This window comes from Vidua chalybeata, chromosome 28 (genome assembly GCF_026979565.1).
Source record: "Vidua chalybeata isolate OUT-0048 chromosome 28, bVidCha1 merged haplotype, whole genome shotgun sequence".
NCBI lineage: Eukaryota > Metazoa > Chordata > Aves > Passeriformes > Viduidae > Vidua > Vidua chalybeata.
Genome location: NC_071557.1, coordinates 5,062,532 through 5,080,366, shown reverse-complemented (window position 1 = coordinate 5,080,366; position 17,835 = coordinate 5,062,532). Strand labels below are relative to the sequence as shown.

The window sequence follows — 17,835 nt, the reverse complement described above, 5'->3', positions numbered from 1 at the left end:
GTGGTTGCATTCCCTTTGATCCTCAGCCAGAGGGGTTTGAGAGGAATGTTGAGCAAGGACCCCATGGCTGAGGTGTGAGTTCACCAGAGCTCGGGGGAATGGAAAGGGAGTGATCCCACAGGTGGGACTTTGCAAAGAGGTCCCCCGGGAGGTGAGGAGTGAGGAGAATGAGAGCAGGAACTTCTCATTGACCCTCTGTGCTCACTGCAGGGCCAAAGCAGCAGGGTTCTTTCCCGTGACTCCTGTGGGACACAGGAGGACGAGCACTGTTAGCCGAACTGTTCGGCTCCCTTCTGTGCTGTGCCTCCTTCTCCCCTCTCTTCTCCCAGCCCTCTGTGACTCTGGAACCTGGATTTGTGTTGGGCTGTGAACAGAGGGTGAAGCAGCCCAAGGGAAGTGTCCGGAGCCCTGGGTTTGTGTGGGCAGAGCCAGGAGAGGGGAAGGTGACAGTGCTGCTCCTCAGGGCTCTGCCCATGGAGGAACGGCTCAGAAGGGGCTCAGAGAAGACACATTTTAGAAATCATAGAATCATAAAAGGGTTTTGGATGGAAGGAGCCTTTAAGGTCACCCAGTGCCACCCCCTGCCACGGGCAGGGACACCTTCCACAGTTGCTCCAAGCCCTGTCCAGCCTGGCCTTGGACATTCCAGAGATGGGGCAGTTCTTATCACTCCGAGCCTTTATTTGCCCTTGGCATTGCAAATATAACCCCAGTCTAAGGGGAGGTGTGCTGGAGAGGCACCAGTGATGTAGCAAGAAATGCACAGGGGCAAAATTTCCCTGGGCTCAGCACTTGTAAAGTGTGAGAGTTCCCAAAGATGTTCCCAAAATTGACTGGCCGTGTTTCCGGCGGAGCTGAGCCAGCTGTGCCTCCTGCAGCAATTGAGGGCTGCAGATTTGGAAAGGAAATGCAGGAGGATGTGGAACACTTCTGAAACTCTTACTCGGTGCTTCCTCTGGTGCCTGGCTGAGAGAGGAGCTCATCAGGAATTTGGGCTTGGGGTACAGGTGCTGTTCAGACCTTGGAAGTGGATTGCTCTGGGATAATGCAGAGCTCAGAGGCAAAGGAAGGAGCTGAATCCACCTCTCCCAAATTCTCCTGAGCTTGGGAACTTCCCTGAGCAGAGTCCAGGCACTGCATTTGCTCCATTAGGTCTTGCCCTGAGGCTGACAGCTCATTAACAGCGCTCTGTAATTGCACTGTGGAGTCCCAGCCTCAGGCACAATGTCCAGCTGGGATCATCCTCCCTCTGCTTCCTCTTCACCTTTTTTCCTACTTCCCCAAATGCTGCCGCTTTCCAGAGCCCTGGTGGTTTAAGTTATGCCCCGTGAGGGTGCTCCAGTGGAGAGGCTGCTGCACTGAAGAGCTTTGTACAAGGGAGGAGGACACTTGTTATTCCCGTTATGTTCCTTGGGAGGGATTCCTACACTCCTGGAATTGTGACAGGTGCCCTCTTCCCTCTCCATCTCCCTTTTCCTTGCTCTCCCCGCTCCCCCTGCCTTTGCTTGCACTCTGATGAGCCGCCAGTGTTCTAAGGAGGAGAAAGGAATAGATTTTAGTGGAGCTTATGCCAGCAGCGACAACACTCATGGAAGGAGGGAAAGAATCTGTTCAATTGCGGGGTTTAATTTTGAACACACACAAAATACACGACACACTCTGGGGATGGGGGGCAAACAATTTTATTAGGAAATGTCCTGCTGCTGGAAATGTTCCTGAGACTCTCCTCCTAGATAACAGAGCTGACCTGAGCCTGGATGTTGGGAATCTTCCCCAAAATCCAGTGGCTGCAGTGGCACGGAGCAGGCCGGGAATAAAAAGGAATAACCAGGGCTGTGTTCATGGTTTGCTCTGCTCCTGGACATTCCTTTGGACCATCTGCCCCTAGCAGAAGACATCCACAGGCTTCAAATCCCTTGGGATTGTGGTCCGGACCCCAGCTTTCCCTGGAGGTGCTCGTGGTACCACTGGAATTGTCAGCCTGTCCTGGTGGGAGCTGCCAGCGCTCGGAAGTGTGCGTCCCTCGCTCCTGGGTGCAACCCAGGGATGTGTGAAGCTGTGACGGGAGAGCTCCACGTGATCCGTGCCCACGGCACTGCCAGCAGCCCGGGCTGTGGTTCCCAGGCAGCTGTTCCAGCCCCGACCACGGACGGGCTGCGGCCAGAGACGCCTCTGACGCGGCTCAGCTTTTCTCACCTCTGCCCCTTGTGCGGCCACGTGGGCTCAGATCACCCCTGGATCTTCCCACCTCCGCAAAACGACGAGGGGCTCGACCCTGAGGGGTTTCCAGGGAGTCGTCAGCTCTGGCCCCAGTGCAGAATTTCTTTGTTGACGCTGTAGCACACAGGGGAAGGACGACATCAGAGGCTGTTGGCAACGCTGGCTTCTTGGCCTGCAGGATTTGTTTTGCCTTTGCCTTTTTAATTTACAAGGAAATAGGAATCTCTTCCTGGCAGATCGATCGGTCGTGGTGTTGTCATGGGCAATGGATTGGGAATTCCAAGAAGAAGGAAGGGAAGGCCAGAAAATGCTGATTATCTCAGATTTCTCACCTTCTGTGCATATCGAGCTGCAGTAAAACCCCCCCTTTGTTCCTTAGCTCAAAGATAGATTTATTTTGGGGTTCTTTAGATACATTTGAATGAAATTGGCTGGAGCAGGAGCAGTTCTCGGGTGCTGGCAAGGCAGAGTCTCCTCAAAGCTCTGCGGTCCAGGGATGTGTCTCCATCCATGGGCAAATTCCTACAAAAAGGCTTTGTGAGGATGCTGGAGCTTCTCTGCTTTGTTTTCTATCCTTTGTGGGACTTCCTTTCCATTCATATTTTAAGCTCTCAAATCTCATGAGATAAGGAACGTTCTCCTGACTTTTAGTGCCTACATCATATCAAAATCTCTTTGCTTTGAAGGTTCCTTTTTTTCCCTGTTCTTTCACCAACACGATTTTATTCCATTTCCTCTGAAATAAACAATAACAACAAGAAAAATAATATTTGTGCGTTTAGGCTGTGGGGAAAACCAACATGATCAATTTGACCATGATCTAGGGAGGCCTTTGATGTTGTGTCCTTGTACAGGCGTGTATTTTGTTCACGGAGAAAACTGATTTTATTCTTGATTTTAACCCGAGATTTGCGAGTCCTCTAGTCAAATAAAACACTGAATCTTTCCTGCCTGAACGTTTCAGCTGCAGAAGGGTTGCGCCAGAAGGGAAACGAGCTGGCTGTGAAGTGGGAAGGGACGTGGCACATCCTTCGTGGCAGCAGGCAGAGCTCAGGAATTACAGTGGGGTACAAAGCTTTGGGGCCAGTGTTTCCACCTGCTCCTGGAATAAATACACGGGGTGGGAAAGGCAATCCCCGTCTCCCACATTTGGTAGGCAGTGAATGAAAGAATCGCTTATGGAGCAGGAGGTTTTTTTGTAATTTTTATTTTCCCCCATGTAAACTGTGGTTAAGATTTTTCTTATCGTATGAAAGAAGTGTGATTTTCCTTTATGTTACTTGGCTGTTGATGCAATCAAGAGGCAATTGATGGTGAAATATGGAAGAAGTGGGATTTTCCTTTATGTTACTTGGGTGTTAATCCATTTAAAAAACAATAGATGGTGAAAGAAGGCAAGAAAAATGTGTGTTTGGGCAGCAGCTGACAACTTCCAGGTTTAATCACTGCATGGAAACACCAAAGGAGTAATTTTTTTTTGTTTTGTTTTGCTTGGGAGAACAGGACACAGCAAATAATCTGAGCCAGAAAGAGGAAATGAGACCTGAAGTGTGATTTTCCTTGGAGGAGTTGGCCGGGGAGTGGGGCAGCCCGGGATTTGGGAATCCTTTGGCAATACCCTGGTTTTGGGTGCTCCAGCCCAGGGGTGGAACAGCTCAGCCCAAGGTTAGGCCAAGGTTAGGCCTCCAGGGCACCGGGCCAAGGAAGGACCTGTTTGGCACCGAGTGCGAGGTGTCCATGGAAAAGTCAGGCCCACTCCCCACGTCTTGCACTCTCATCCACCCAAACCCCATTTTCCCGGGTTTTTCCAACGCACTGAGGGTGCCTTTGATGAAAAGACTTGAGTTGTGCTGGCTTTGCTCGTTTTCAGCCAGTCCCCATTAAAAACCGGCCTCTCCCTCCGCGGGGTGGCCTCTGAAAGCCCTGCTGATGCCTCACTGCTCCCATCCTTCACTGCCACAGCCATCTGGATTATCTCTGGGCCGTGATGGATGCTTTGAAAGGAGCCAACAAGGCCATCAAATTCCTGCCCTGGTTCAACCAGCATTCGTTAATGTTCTAAATCGTCTTGGGCCTGAAATGTGCTGCTTCTTAAATTTAGAAGGATGTGATTGCCTAAAGCCTCTCCATGTGTTAATTAAATCATCATAATTGTGGTTTCTGGAGATTGACAGGTTATAAATAGTTTTCCTTCTCCCCCTCCTGCAATAATTGTTGGGAATGACAGGCAAACCAGCCATTGTTTAACTGTGCCTCTGACACTGCTCTTCCCATTCCAACCCCATTTCTCTGCTGGGACTTGATTGTCCTGAAATAATCAGCAGTGTCATCCTCAAAGGCTGCTTAATTGCCAGGCACTTCTCACATCACAGGACAAGGAGAGAAGTGCTTTTCATCATTATCCCTTTAATTTAAGGATGGGAGGGAGGTCAGGAGCTCCAGAGGTCAGGGAGGAGGAGGAGGTTCGTGTACACACTCGTGACAGGGCGCTCTGAATAAACACTGACATATTTTAGTCATCATTCTGCCTCCATCTATCCTGTTGCATCCAAGATTTTGTGGAAATAGAAGCCTTGGTGTTCTGAACATCGTTTTCCTCTGTTGCTGCCATGGAATGGTTTGGGTCAGAGGGACCTTAAATCCCATCCAGGGCCACCCCTGCCATGGCAGGGACACCTCCCCGCTGTCCCAGGCTGCTCCAAGCCCCGTCCAGCCTGGCCTTGGGCACTGCCAGGGATCCAGGGGCAGCCACAGCTGCTCTGGGAATTCCACCCCAGCCCCTCCCCAGCCTCCCAGGGAGGAATTCCTTTCTGATATCCCATCCATGAACCCTCCAGCTCAAAGCCATTAAAGGCAGTTTAAATCACCAGGTCCAGCTTTGCTGTGCAGTCACTGGAAGAAGGCAGAACAACCTGGTGGGATCACACCTGCTCTGGAAACAAATTCCATTCACAGTTCAGAGGGTGGAAAAGAAAATGCTGCGAACACTGGTCAAGACTTTGTACCCTTCTCTCTGCTCCCCTCCCGATCTTCCCCAGCTTCAGAGCAGCTCTGTCTGGAGTGTGTGGGAATGAGGCAGGAAGGATGGGAATGGGAACACCCTCTGGCTGGCATTATGCACGATCCCACTGGGCAATTAGGCTCTGCTCCCCTTTAATGTGGGTCTGCAGCTGTTTGCAGCTCTAATTTGCAGAAGAACCTCAGGCTAGAGCTTGGCCTGCTGCTCTGGATCCTCCTTCCTCTTCCAATTATCCAAGGAAACCACACCAGTTCCTTGAGCTCCGGAGTGCTGGGACGTGTCCTGCTGATTGGCACGGTCCAGGGCTCTGCAAAATTCAAGGATCTACTCAACAGTGGAATCAAAAATATTGGAAATTGAAATGGAATTGCTTAGGTTGGAAAAACTCTCTGAAATCATCGAGTCCGCTGCCAAGGCCACCACTGATCACGTCCTCAAGTGCCACATCCACATGGATTTTAAATCCCACTGGGGATGCAGACTCCACCACCGCCCTTGTTCAATGCCTGAAAACCCTTCTGGGGAAGAGATTTCCCTCGATGTCCAACCTGACCCTCCCTTGGTGCAACCTGAGGCCGTTTCCTCATGTTGGAGAAAGTTTCTCCATGGGAAACTCAACCCTTCTTTCCAAGACTGGAGCATGTCCCTCCTTGCTGTGAGTTTGGCAGGCAGGAGGATCCAGGATGAGGCTGCAGGGCTTGGGAGCTGTTGCAAACTCTTCTGTAAGGTGTTGTGAGCAGGCAAAGATCTCTTCATCACAAACTGTTGTGCTTCAAAAGGAGACAGCAAAGCAAGGCCGTGTTGACTTTCATTAGAACCTGAGCACTGAAACCGGTCCTTGAACCTTTGAAAATCCCTCCTGCCTCTCTGTTCCTGCCCTCCCCTCCGCTTTCTGGGGTGCCCTGCCTTTTGCTGCTGCCTCTGTGGGGGCTCTGGAACAGGGTTGGGGTTTGGCTGCTGCTGCAGCATGAAAGGGAAAAGCATTGTCTGGAGCCCCCAGGGCCTCCAACTGCGCCTGTTTTGTTCCTGCCATAAAAGCCAGTCTGAAGAGCTCTGCTTTGTCTTGGGGAGGCATTAGCACAAGGCTGTTTAGTGCTTTTAAACCCTATCCTATATTCAGATGCAACAGAGACTGACTTACAGCCACTCAGGTGCTGCCTCATCCCCGGAGTGAAATCGAATTATTTCAATGGAAATTCCGCAGCCATTTCTTCCCCCAGAGTTATAATTTTCTTTCTCGGAGCCTCTAAATCACACGTTAGGCTGCTGGCTTTAAAAGCCACATCAATGTCACTTGTGAAGGCAAATGAAGGCAGAGCGTGGCTTCTCTGCAGTGGGAACACAAATTGTACAAATCAGGAAAGGAAGGAGCCCACTGGCGATTTCGAATTATGAGAGATTTTTATTTGAAAACAAAATCTATGGGCATTTCCTTTGGTGCCATTGCTTTGTTGAATACATTAAGGGTCCCAGCGTGCATAAATTCCTCAGCAATCTGAGGAATTCATTAACCTCTCTCTATTTATGATTAGCTTCCAAATTTATTCTATTAATTTTCAAGAGTGAGGTCTGGACACTGTTGTTTTGTTGTAAAAGGTGAGGAACTGGAATTAATGTTGTCACAATGAGTTTTCCATGGAGGTGATAAAGAAAAGTAGGGAAAAATTTCATATTTCCTCGGTATTTTGCCATGAGTCTCATAAATGTATTGGTGTGGTGAACTTGTCCCTGCCCGTGCCAGGGCAATGGCACTGGGTGGGTTTTAAAGTCCTTCCCAACCCAAACCATTCCAGGATTTCCTGAGTCTACATCAAAAATGGAAGTGGGGCAGAGGCACTTCCCCACCTGCTTTGCCACCTTGTCCATCCACCCACCTTGAGAAATTTCGCTGTTTGCGCCACCAGTATTTCTCTGCACTAGAAGGTGCCTCCAGAGAGCCACTTGAGGACTCACAGAGAAAACTCCTCTTCCTTCCCTGATAATTTGTTCCAAAGGTTAATAACCCCCACAGCACGAAATAACTTGTCCAGCTGCTAAAATCATTCCTTTCTCCAGCGTGGCATTAAGCTCACGTGGGAGGAGGATGAATCTGGGGTTTAATCCGTGGCTCAGGAGAGCTGTGTGTGTTCCCCAGCCCCGCGGCCACAAACCCATGTGGAGATTTGCACATGGAAACAGCCCCTTCCTGCCCCTCAGCGAAATCCCATTTTAATGGAATCATTCCAGGAAAATCGGCATTTATCCCTGCTGCTGTAAGAAATTCCCAGTTCGGCTCTACTTCTCCCGCTCCTTTCATCCAGCTTTGAGTCCAGTCCAGTCCGTGCCTCGGTCCTGCCTTGTTCCCAGGTTTTCCCTTCATGGACTTGCTCTTCAGCTCTCTTACACCAAAAGCCAGAGCCCTTTGCGAGCCCATGACATCTCCACACTTCTCTCCATGGAACACTGACCCTCATCTTGAGGGGATTGCAGTATGGGTGTTTTTCCCTGCTAGGAAATGCCATTTAAGGTCAAATACCATTTAAATACCATTTAAAGTGCTGCAATCTACATTCCCATGAAGGTGGAAGTCTCATGCATGCAAAAATCGCTGTAAACCAAGCTCAGTAACCAGTTATTACATTCTCAGATTGGTGGGAATTCTGGAAGCTCTTTCCTTTCCCATTCAGAGCAATTTAACAAATTATCAAATATCAGCTGTCCAAAAACAGCCTGAAGAAAAGACTTTTTCACCACCCAGGCCCCAAATGTGGGGAGGTTTTGGCGTCACCCACACGGAATTCTGTAGTCTTGCTTTTCCTGTTCCAGTGGGGATGTACTGATGATTATTTAACTCCATATCCATAAAAAACAGGCTCTGGAAGGATCAGGTTTATTCTGGAATAAGTAAATTCAAAAGCTTCTGTAAATTCAGGATTTTGGCAGTTGGGTGAGGGAAAAATGAAGGTGTTTGTCAAAGACCCCAAGCCTGTCCTGTCCTGCAGAATTAAAAAATTCCTGCTTGTGGGGAGTTCATTAAAAATCCTTGAGGAGTCCAGCAATTGATCCAGTTTTATTTCCCCCTTTAATCTGGGATGAGAAACTGCCGAAGGTAAAGTTGATGTCAGAAGACTGAGGAGATTTATTGTCTCTGTGGGCCAAAACCAGACAGGTTTTGTGAACATCTTGTTTTTAGAACATCTGTTTTCCCAGAAATACCCCAGGATTTTGACACCCCCATTAAAACGCAAACCTGCACCCTGGAAGGTGGCTGTTCCCAGGAAAACCCGACCAGCCACACCCCTGGAGTGTTCCCGTGGCTGGATGTTTCCTGTGGATGATTTCTGACTAGGAAATTTCACTTTAAATAAATCCATAACAGTTTTAGCTGGGGCTGCTAAAGAGGGAGCTGGATATGCTGAGTTCTCGCTGCTCCTTCCTCCCAGCAGTGGATAAAATTCCTTCCCCCTGGGGATGGATCCTTCAGAGACAGAACATTTCTGTAAAATAAATCTACCTTTTCATTTGAGCTAGAACAGCAGGTTAAATCACCACTAAGGAGAAAAACCAAGATCCAATAGGGGAAAAAAATATTATTCCCTTTGAAAATGTGTCAGGTAAAAAAAAAAATGGAACTGATTTCTCTTCATTCCCAGCAAGTGTTAAATCCTTCCTTCACAGGGGGGTGGGGAGTGGCAGGACAGGTTCAATCTTTACTATTCAAAAAAAAGGAAAAGCCTTTGAGTGATTTAATATTCCATGTTCACTGTTTTAAGGAATTATCAGTGTTAACCTAAATTAGCAGCGTACAGCTGAATTCAGGTCAAAGGAAATAAAATCAATGATAAACAAAACCCATACAAACCCCCATAACTTTCCTCTTACTCCTTTTTTGTAATTTTGTAGTTTTTACAGTCCACCTCTGGCTGGCATTTTTCATCCTGACCTGATGGCCAGGTAAGACAAGGTAGGGGCTGGCCTCAATTCAAACGTAGAGCAGCGATTAATTGATGGCTGTGTGTACATTCTGTAAGTGGCTTAAGAAGTACTGGTTAAACATTGATGAATTTTAAAGCAGGATAAGCGCATAAATAAGAGGCCACATGTGATTTCTGATGATTTCTTACAGCGTGTATTAATTCTTTATTAATTCTGGAGAGCTGTTTACAAACTGCCTGGCACCAGCTGCAGTCAGAAAGCAAATAAAGCCCTCGGAAAAGGAGGGAGACCTCGAGAGAAACACTTCCCTCCTCCAGGGACGAGCCACTGAGCGACCAAAGCACGGGGTGGAGCTGCTCCCAGTGGATGCCGAGGTTGAAAGTGGGACTGTGGGACCTCTGGGCCAGTCCCAGCCTGGAGGCTGGTGGTCCAAAAGGTCTCCTTTGGGATGTTTTGTGTTAGTCCAGCCTTTTCAAACACAGGAGTGGTGTGGGTTGAGTTACCTTGAGGTCAGAGCGGTCATGAGGGGATCCCTGTACACGAACACGGACTTGCCTTACTAGCAGTTGTAAAGTTACTCTTTGGAGCACCTTCAGACCAAGGAGATTTCCTTGATCCTGGAGACGAGAGGTGATCCTGGAGATGGCAGCTTGGGCTGTCAGAGCCTCATGATGGTGCAAACCACACAGAAATCCCTGGATATCTTATTGTCCTTCACACAAAACCATGGCAGAGTTCTTATACCTCCGTGGGGGAGGCAAGTGTAGGAGCCTGGATTTCCATGGGGGAAGAACTGGGACTGGGAGAACCTGGAGCCACTGCAAGCCCACCATTCCTGTGCCAGGTGGAACAAACCCTCTGGGGGAAGAACTGGGAGAACCCGGAGCCACTGCAAGCCCACCAGTCCTGTCCCAGGTGGAACAAACCCTCTGGGGGAAGAACTGGGACTGGGAGAACCCGGAGCCACTGCAAGCCCAGGTGGAACAAACCCTCTGGGTGTTTCCTTCAGCAGCAGAAACGATGCGTGTGAAGGAGTTGTCCCAAAATGCCCAGCTGTGAGCGGCTGAGTCCTCTGGGGCTGTGCCAGGAAGGATGTGCTGCTCCCAGATAAAATGCACCACTTGTCCTGTGGATTCCAGAGTCTTTACAAACCTTCCAAAAACAGAAAATAGCAAAAAAAATTTTCCTTTTTTCTGTCTGTTTTCCTGTTGATGCACTGGGATCCCACTGGGAGCCCTGCTCATAGTGAGGTGTCCCTGGGCATCAGCTCTGCCTTTGTTTCAGAGCTCTGCAATATTTCCCTTCTTTCAGGGGGGGTGTTTTCTGTCCCCTCTCCTTGTGCTGACTGCGGATTTTGTGGCTGTAAGGATGGCTTTGTTTCCATTGGAAAGCCTTTGCTTGGGACCATTTCATCCTCAGCTTGGAAGCAGACAGCGGCAGGAACATCAATCAGAGCTCCCCGTGCCACCGGTCTCCCTGCCAACAGGCAATTCTCATCTTTTTATTTAATGTATTTCCATCCCTTCATCCATTTGATGCTTTATCTGAAGCTTTTCTGTCCTCTCTCCCCCCGTTTCATTGGCAGGTGTTTTTCCCCCACCTCTGAGCCTCAGCTGATTTCTTCAGGGAAGGTCCTTGAACTTGCCAGGTTTCTCTGCAGGAAGGATCCTTACAAAGGCTGCTGCTCTGGTGCTGTCCATTTTTATCTTTCCCAAAGGCACTTTGGATTGATATTTCCCTCCTTGTGTTTTACAAGGCAATTTGAAATTTTTGAGCAGAAAATCACTTTATTCCTAAAAGGTCTGATCATCGTTTCCTTCCTGTTTTTGCTTTCCGCACCAATCGTTTGTATTTACTGGAGGGGGTGCACAGAGGCTCTGCTTCCCTTCCCTTCCCTTCCCTTCCCTTCCCTTCCCTTCCCTTCCCTTCCCTTCCCTTCCCTTCCCTTCCCTTCCCTTCCCTTCCCTTCCCTTCCCTTCCCTTCCCTTCCCTTCCCTTCCCTTCCCTTCCCTTCCCTTCCCTTCCCTTCCCTTCCCCCTTCCCTTCCCTTCCCTTCCCTTCCCTTCCCTTCCTTCCCTTCCCTTCCCTTCCCTTCCCTTCCCTTCCCTTCCCTTCCTTCCCTTCCCTTCCCTTCCCTTCCCTTCCCTTCCCTTCCCTTCCCTTCCCTTCCCTTCCCTTCCCTTCCCTTCCCTTCCCTTCCCTTCCCTTCCCTTCCCTTCCCTTCCCTTCCCTTCCCTTCCCTTCCCTTCCCTATTTTAATGGACCCAATCTCATTTTCCTTAGTGCTTCATGAAAAGATTTCCAGACAATCTCAAGATAAACCCAGTGTTTATATGGATTATTTTTTTAAAAATTGACATGAACGTTCCCGTGAGTATTTTAGGAAGTTGAATTTGGTTTTTAGAATGCTTTGAGATTTGCTTGAAAACCGGGAACTTCCAGGGCTTGGGATAAGGGTTGGGGTTTTGGTAGGGCTGGATTATGGAATCATGGAGTGATTTGGCTTGGAAGGGCTGTAAGGATCATCCCATTCCCCCCTCCTGGATGTGCTGCATGAAGAAAACCAGCAAAAGCCCAGGGGGCCACTTGGACTCCGGGTTCCCTGTGGGGCTTATTTCACTCTGAACACATAAATAAACATACTTCTCCTCTGGCTGGGTCCGTTGGCAGAGGGTTGAGCTGGAATGAGGTGCATTTCATGCAAGGGGAACGCGAGCATGGAATTCTGCCTTTGTTTCTGCACGGAATTCTGGCTGGCCTCATCTCTAAACTCTCCCCTGCCTCTTACTGGTGCTACTGGTGGGTCTCTTGCTGCACAAGAAGAATTAAGCAAAGAACATTTTTTGGTCAACAGAGGAAACTCCTTCTGTTTATTCTGCCTGTTATTATTTTTTTGCTGTAAAATGCTGAAGCAGATTGCAGCTGGGATAAACCATCTGCTGCCTATCACAGCTCCTGGATATCCCACACGTGGGGAAATTGCTTATTGATCCAGCCAAGTGTGAACAAGGAAACCATGGAAATATCTGTGTGTCCAGTCGCTCTCAGGGCTGATGTGCTGCACTCGAGTCCTGCCTGGAGGGCATCAGCTTCTAGGAAAAAAAAAAAAAAAAAATCAGTTATTTGGATAGGAAATATATAGCTTTAATGAAAAAAAAATACGTGGAAAAGACAGGCAGTGTGCTCAAAAACGGGAATATGGGCCTCGTTGTGACTTTGTGTGCTCTTTGTGGTGGCTCCTGCACAAACTGGAAGTTCTTTCCATCAGCTGAATCACCCAGAGAGCCTCGGTGTTCCAGGTTCTGGACGTTTATTTAACCAGTCATTTGCACACCCTGCGCGTTGATCTTAACAGATCTGACACTGCTCAAATGGGGCCCAGGACAGCCCCAAAATCGGTGTTTGCCTGCAGGAATCCCAACAGCTCAGTCTGGAAATGAGCTGCTCCTGTGGGAGGGAAAGCTGGGAATTCCAGGAGCTTTGGGGAGGAAAGCTGGAGCACGGAGTGGGTTGGAGGAGACCAGGGGACCGATGGGCTGGGAGAGCATTTCAAGTGGAGAATAAAAAAGGTGGAGAGTTGCAAAAGTCACAGGTAGCAGAGAGCCTGTGGATTGCTGCGTGGAATTCCTGAGGAATTCCCAGCTTGGACTGGGACCTCCTGAGGGAATCTCGTCACTGGGCTGGGCACTGGGAGCTGGCTCTGCCTTTAGGCCACAACTGAGCTGCTCTCACGGATATTTATGCTGCATTCTCCAATATTTGCTATTTTAGAAGCTCTCTCCTCTCCATGTCACCATCCTGCCTTTCCCTGAAAGAGACAAGGAAAGAGTCCTCCCTTCCACACACACAGCAATGGAATTTTGTCCTGGATTTCCAATGCTGTGAATCATTGCTGCTGGGATTGCTCATATATCAATATATTTCTACATTTTAACCAAGTTTGCAAATAAAAAATTGCCAAGTGAGGATGAGGATCATCATTTGTTTGGCTGAGGCACAGCCTCGCTGCAGCAGGGAGGGATTGTCCAAGTGTCCTCCTGCATTTTCCATCAGCATTTCTGGAAGAGCAGAGATTCTCCCACCTCTGCTCCATCTTCCCTTTTTCCTTATTTATGGGCTTATTTTGCATGGTTCCCCTTTTCCTCCAGAGTTTCCTTGCCACTGTCACTGCCTGGGGGATGTTTTCCTGGTTGACTTGTGGGATGGGTGGTCCAGGGTGAAGTCCCAGTGGGAGAAGCCTCCTTGGAAGTGCTCTGGATTTGCCCTGTTTAATTCTGGCAGCAGCTGTGCCTCGGGGGTGTGGGCTGAGCTGGCTCTGGCACAGAGAGATCCCTGTGTTTGTGTGGGACTCTGCAGTGATTTCGCTTCTAAAATGATAAGTAATTAAACAGCTAATTAATTTTGTGCTATAGTCTCTGGTAGGGATTACTGAGCCTCGCTGGATGTGTGTGGGCAAGTTTTGAGTGAAATAATTCGGGAGCTTTGGGGTGTGCTCGGTTCAGGTCTCTGCTCTCCCTGTGCAATCCCTGCCCTCGCCATCCTCATTCCCAACTGGGGTGGGAGCTCTGGTTTTCTTCCAGATTTTGGGCTTTTTTGAGGGATAACAGGGGGTGCAAGGCTGTGTGCTGCCCCCCACCCCCAACCCACAAATGGGGCAGCTTGGAGAGAGGGGTTACAGCAATGAATGGATTTATAAATGAATTTCTGTTTGGTGCTCTCCAGATCCCTGATTTTTACTCCTGGGATCTGCTCACAAATGGACCAGAGTGATGCAAAGGAATTGGCCAAGGTAAAGGAGCAGTTTTGGCTCTGAAGTTCATCCTGGTGGCTGTGACCTGCTGCTTAAAATGAACTGAATAGAGACTAATTTATAGATTAATTATTTAATAAATGAATTTATTCTTACATGGAATGGCCTGGACTGCAAAGGACTTCAGAGACCACCCAGCTCCAACCCAGGCAAGGGTCGGGACAGCTCCCACCAGACCAGGGTGCCCAAAACCCTGACCTGAACCCACCCTTTGAGGGTTTGAGGCTGTTCCCTCACGGGACAGAGCTGGGACGGAGCACGAGCTGCCCCTCCCTTCTCTCACTTCCGCACACACTTTAAAAACCCACCCTGGGAGGCGTTTGTGGAGTCCCAGCAGACTCCGGATGCAGGAGATTGCCAGCAATGGGTGGACACAGCATGAAACATTTGATTTTAATTTCCACGCTGCACTGGAGGTAGGGATGTTCATTCCGGCGTCTGCCAGCAGCGATGGACGGACACAAATAAACTGTCAGGATCTGGGCGATTGCAGCCGTGGGATGAATCTGCTTCTGGCTTCACAAACACAGGCCAAACCCCTGCAAAAACCACTCTGGGGGCCTGTAACAGACCATTGCATACATACAATGTATGTACAACATACATGTAATCCACAGATATGTGTGTGTAACATACATATAATGTGCCTGCATTAAACATTTCCCTGATGCACAGAGAGCTCCTCGTGTGTGGCAAAGGCTCCTGTGCCTTGCAGACCCCTGGGTGCTCCTGGAGAGGTTGCAGAGGCAGAAGCCCCCAGGTTTGCCCTTTGCAGAGGAGCCTCACAAGGATTTCCCGTGGATTTTGCAGAAAAAGGACGTGCTCGACATCCTCTTTCATGGATCATTTGCCCACAGCCCAGAACTATTAAAAAATGCAAATACTGGAAGTTCTAAAAGCAGCCCAGATGGATTGTGATGAATCTCCTCATGAAAAATAATCCTCCTTTCATAAAAATGCGGATGGGTTTGGGGGCATTAATGTCCTTTGGGCTGCCTGACAGCTCCACATCCCAGCACTGCCTTCCACAGAACCACAGAATCCCTGGGCTGGAAGGGACCTTTCAGATCATCGAGTCCGACCCAGAAGAAAGAAAATAGATGAAAACAGGAGACAGATGCCAACAAAACTGCACAGTTCCACGAGTGCTAAATCTGTCTCACAGTACAACTCAAGTTAGTTAGAAAACATTGAAAAATGTGCTTTAAAATCCCGCCGGTCCCTTTTGTAGCCTCTGCTTTCCTTTAAAACGAACCTTTGCTTGCAGGTGTGGTGTGCTCGGGCTCAGTTTTTTGGCTTTTGCTCCCGGTGAGGGTGAGACGGGGGCAGTTGCCAGCAGCACCCCGTCCCCTCCTGCCTTCCCAGTGAGGGACACAGCAGCCGGGCTCTGGGGCTTGCTCACCTCCGCTGTCCCTGGGCAGAGTGGCACCAATTAAAACCCTTTCCCATGGGGCTCAGAATGCTTTCTTTCTGAGCCTCAGAAGTGGATGCTGAAGCTCTGAGTATCGACGTTTGGGGGTTTTTTCTTCCTTTCTGCAGCAGTGATGGCGTTGATGAGGTTTGGGCAAGCACAGATGAACCCAATGGCTTTTGGCTCTTCTGGTCTGGCTAATGTTGGTATGAGGCACCTGCACGGCTTCAGGACGTCGTTCTCTGGCGTTCAGAGGTGCTGAGCAACGCTCCGAAGCCCAGAGCAGCTTCTGATTTTCTGTCAAATCAAGAACCTGACTGATCTTACCTGGTAAACTTCAGCTGCTGCCACCTGAGTGCATCAGTCCTGCCTCGGTTTCAAAGCAGGATCTTCTAAACTGGCAACAATTCCTCTCCTTCTAATCTGCTCAGCAGCAAGGAGCTCTCCGTGCTTCCTCCCAGGCCCCAATTTGTGAATTTTCCTCCCTGGAGGATCAGCAGGTACCACGTTCAACTGATCTGAAAGGGTGTAGGTGATCCTGCTCTGAGCTGTGGTAAAAAGAATTTAAACCTGACTGCTCTGCTTAGTTAATGATAATGCCTGAGCACATTACACCTTCCAGGATCTGTACAAACATGAACTAATTAGTACCCCCAACTAATACATAGTATTATGTACGGGCTGTAATTATGCATTGCTATCGGAGCTGGAGGAATTATTCATTGAGAAGAATTTATCCGACACAATTTGCTTTTTTTTCACCCCCTCCCCCCTTTCCTGCCATGAATCCGTTTGCAAATATTCCCAGGTGGGGTTGTGGCTGCTCCCACCTCAGCCCCAGTGGGAGGAAAAGGTGTCCTCGGGATTCTGTGCCATCACCTCCTCCTTTTGTTGGCTCCCAGAATCCCTGAATGGGTTGGGAGGGATCTTAAAGCTCATCCAGTTCCAACCCCCACTGCTGGTTTGGGGCTATTGTTTATTTTGGGACTATTACTTACTTTGGCCTTTCTCTTATCTCATTTTCTCCAGGCTCAGGTGAGTCAGGCCCCCAAAGCATCCCCTTGACAGCCCTGAGTGTGAATTCATGGCTGAACGCTCTTGGAGGGCTTTTCCAACCTCAATAATCCTCTGAAATTGTTATCAAGGGAGGGGGCAAAGTGGTGGGAAGGGAAATGGATGCAGGAAAAAGGAATAGAAAAATCCAAATCCCACGATCGAGTAAATCCATTCTGGGTGGCTGTTTGGAATTTAATCCGGTGAAAACCTGTCTCTGTATATAAAATAGATATTTTCACCTGTCCGGTGAAAATATGTCTCTGTATATAAAATAGATATCTATAGAGAGAGATATTTATCTATAAATATATTTATATCAGGAGGAAAGTGCAGTCTGTCACTACTTCTGCAAATGTCTCTCTAGTCAGATTTGCTGTTTAATTGTTGCTGCTCTCCCAGCACTTTTGGGAGCATGAGGGAGATTGGAAGTGTTTAATCTTGGAAAAGAGATGACTGGGATGAGGCGTGATTAAAGAATTCTCAATAATGGCTGATTTCAATGAGAGTTATTTGGAGCTTCTCTCTGTCTTGCTGCTCAGAAATTAGGAGATAGTGAAACTGAAAGATGTGAGAAAAAAAAAAAAAAAAAAGAAAGCAAAAATAGTTTTCTTCATTGGGAGAAATAAATCTGGGGGAGTCGCAGTCATGAGATGTCCACGGGCTGAGATTTCCTGGCTTTGAAGAGAACTGGGCAGGAACAACCGAAAATGCATTGGGTGATGTTTCAAGATATGCAAAGGTATTTTAGAAAACATGTAGACAACAAGATATTTTAGAAAACATATTTTATGGAATATGTGCAGACACTTTATGAAGTGTCAGTACATGTTCCAAGAACTGTCCCCGGATTGCAGCGGACACCACCCTGCCCATGGCAGGAGTTGGAACGAGAGGGTCTTAAAAGTTCTTTCCACCCCAAATCATTCCATGAATTGATGATTTATGATATAAAATTTCATTCTTTGGGTTTAAGCCAGCCTCAGATCATGAGGAAAAAGACGATTTTCTCATCTGGTAAATTATTTTTACTCCTCTCGCTGTCTCTTTTGGCTGCTCTGCCCACACTGGTCAGAGGGAGCTGAAAGTCCCCGGATCTGAAGTGTTCCTTTGGGTGAAACGAGGCTCTCCCTTTACAGAAAACACCCCTAGAAGTGCATTCCTTATGGAACTCCTCTCCTGTCTGCCATATTCACACTTTTTGTTAACAGTTGCTCGGATTTTGGTCTGCTGCTCGAAGCCACACTCTAAAAATTCCCCCCGTCGTCTCCCGGGCGGCCGCAGATGGAGCAGAAGGCTGAGGGGAAGAGCTGCAGGGAAGTCTCTCCTTCCCTCCCCTGGCATTTTTGCTCCTCTCTTTTAAAGAAGAGGAGGTGAAAATACAAATATGGGCTAAATGCAGCCTGT

At 48.5% G+C, this 17,835-nt stretch overlaps 1 protein-coding gene across 4 annotated transcripts in view; it reads left to right on the top strand.

Annotated features, from left to right (window-relative positions):
* LRRTM4 (leucine rich repeat transmembrane neuronal 4) overlaps nt 1-17,835 on the top strand; it is a 226,024-nt gene that overhangs the window by 8,307 nt on the left and 199,882 nt on the right. The gene's annotated exons all lie outside the window — the stretch shown is intronic.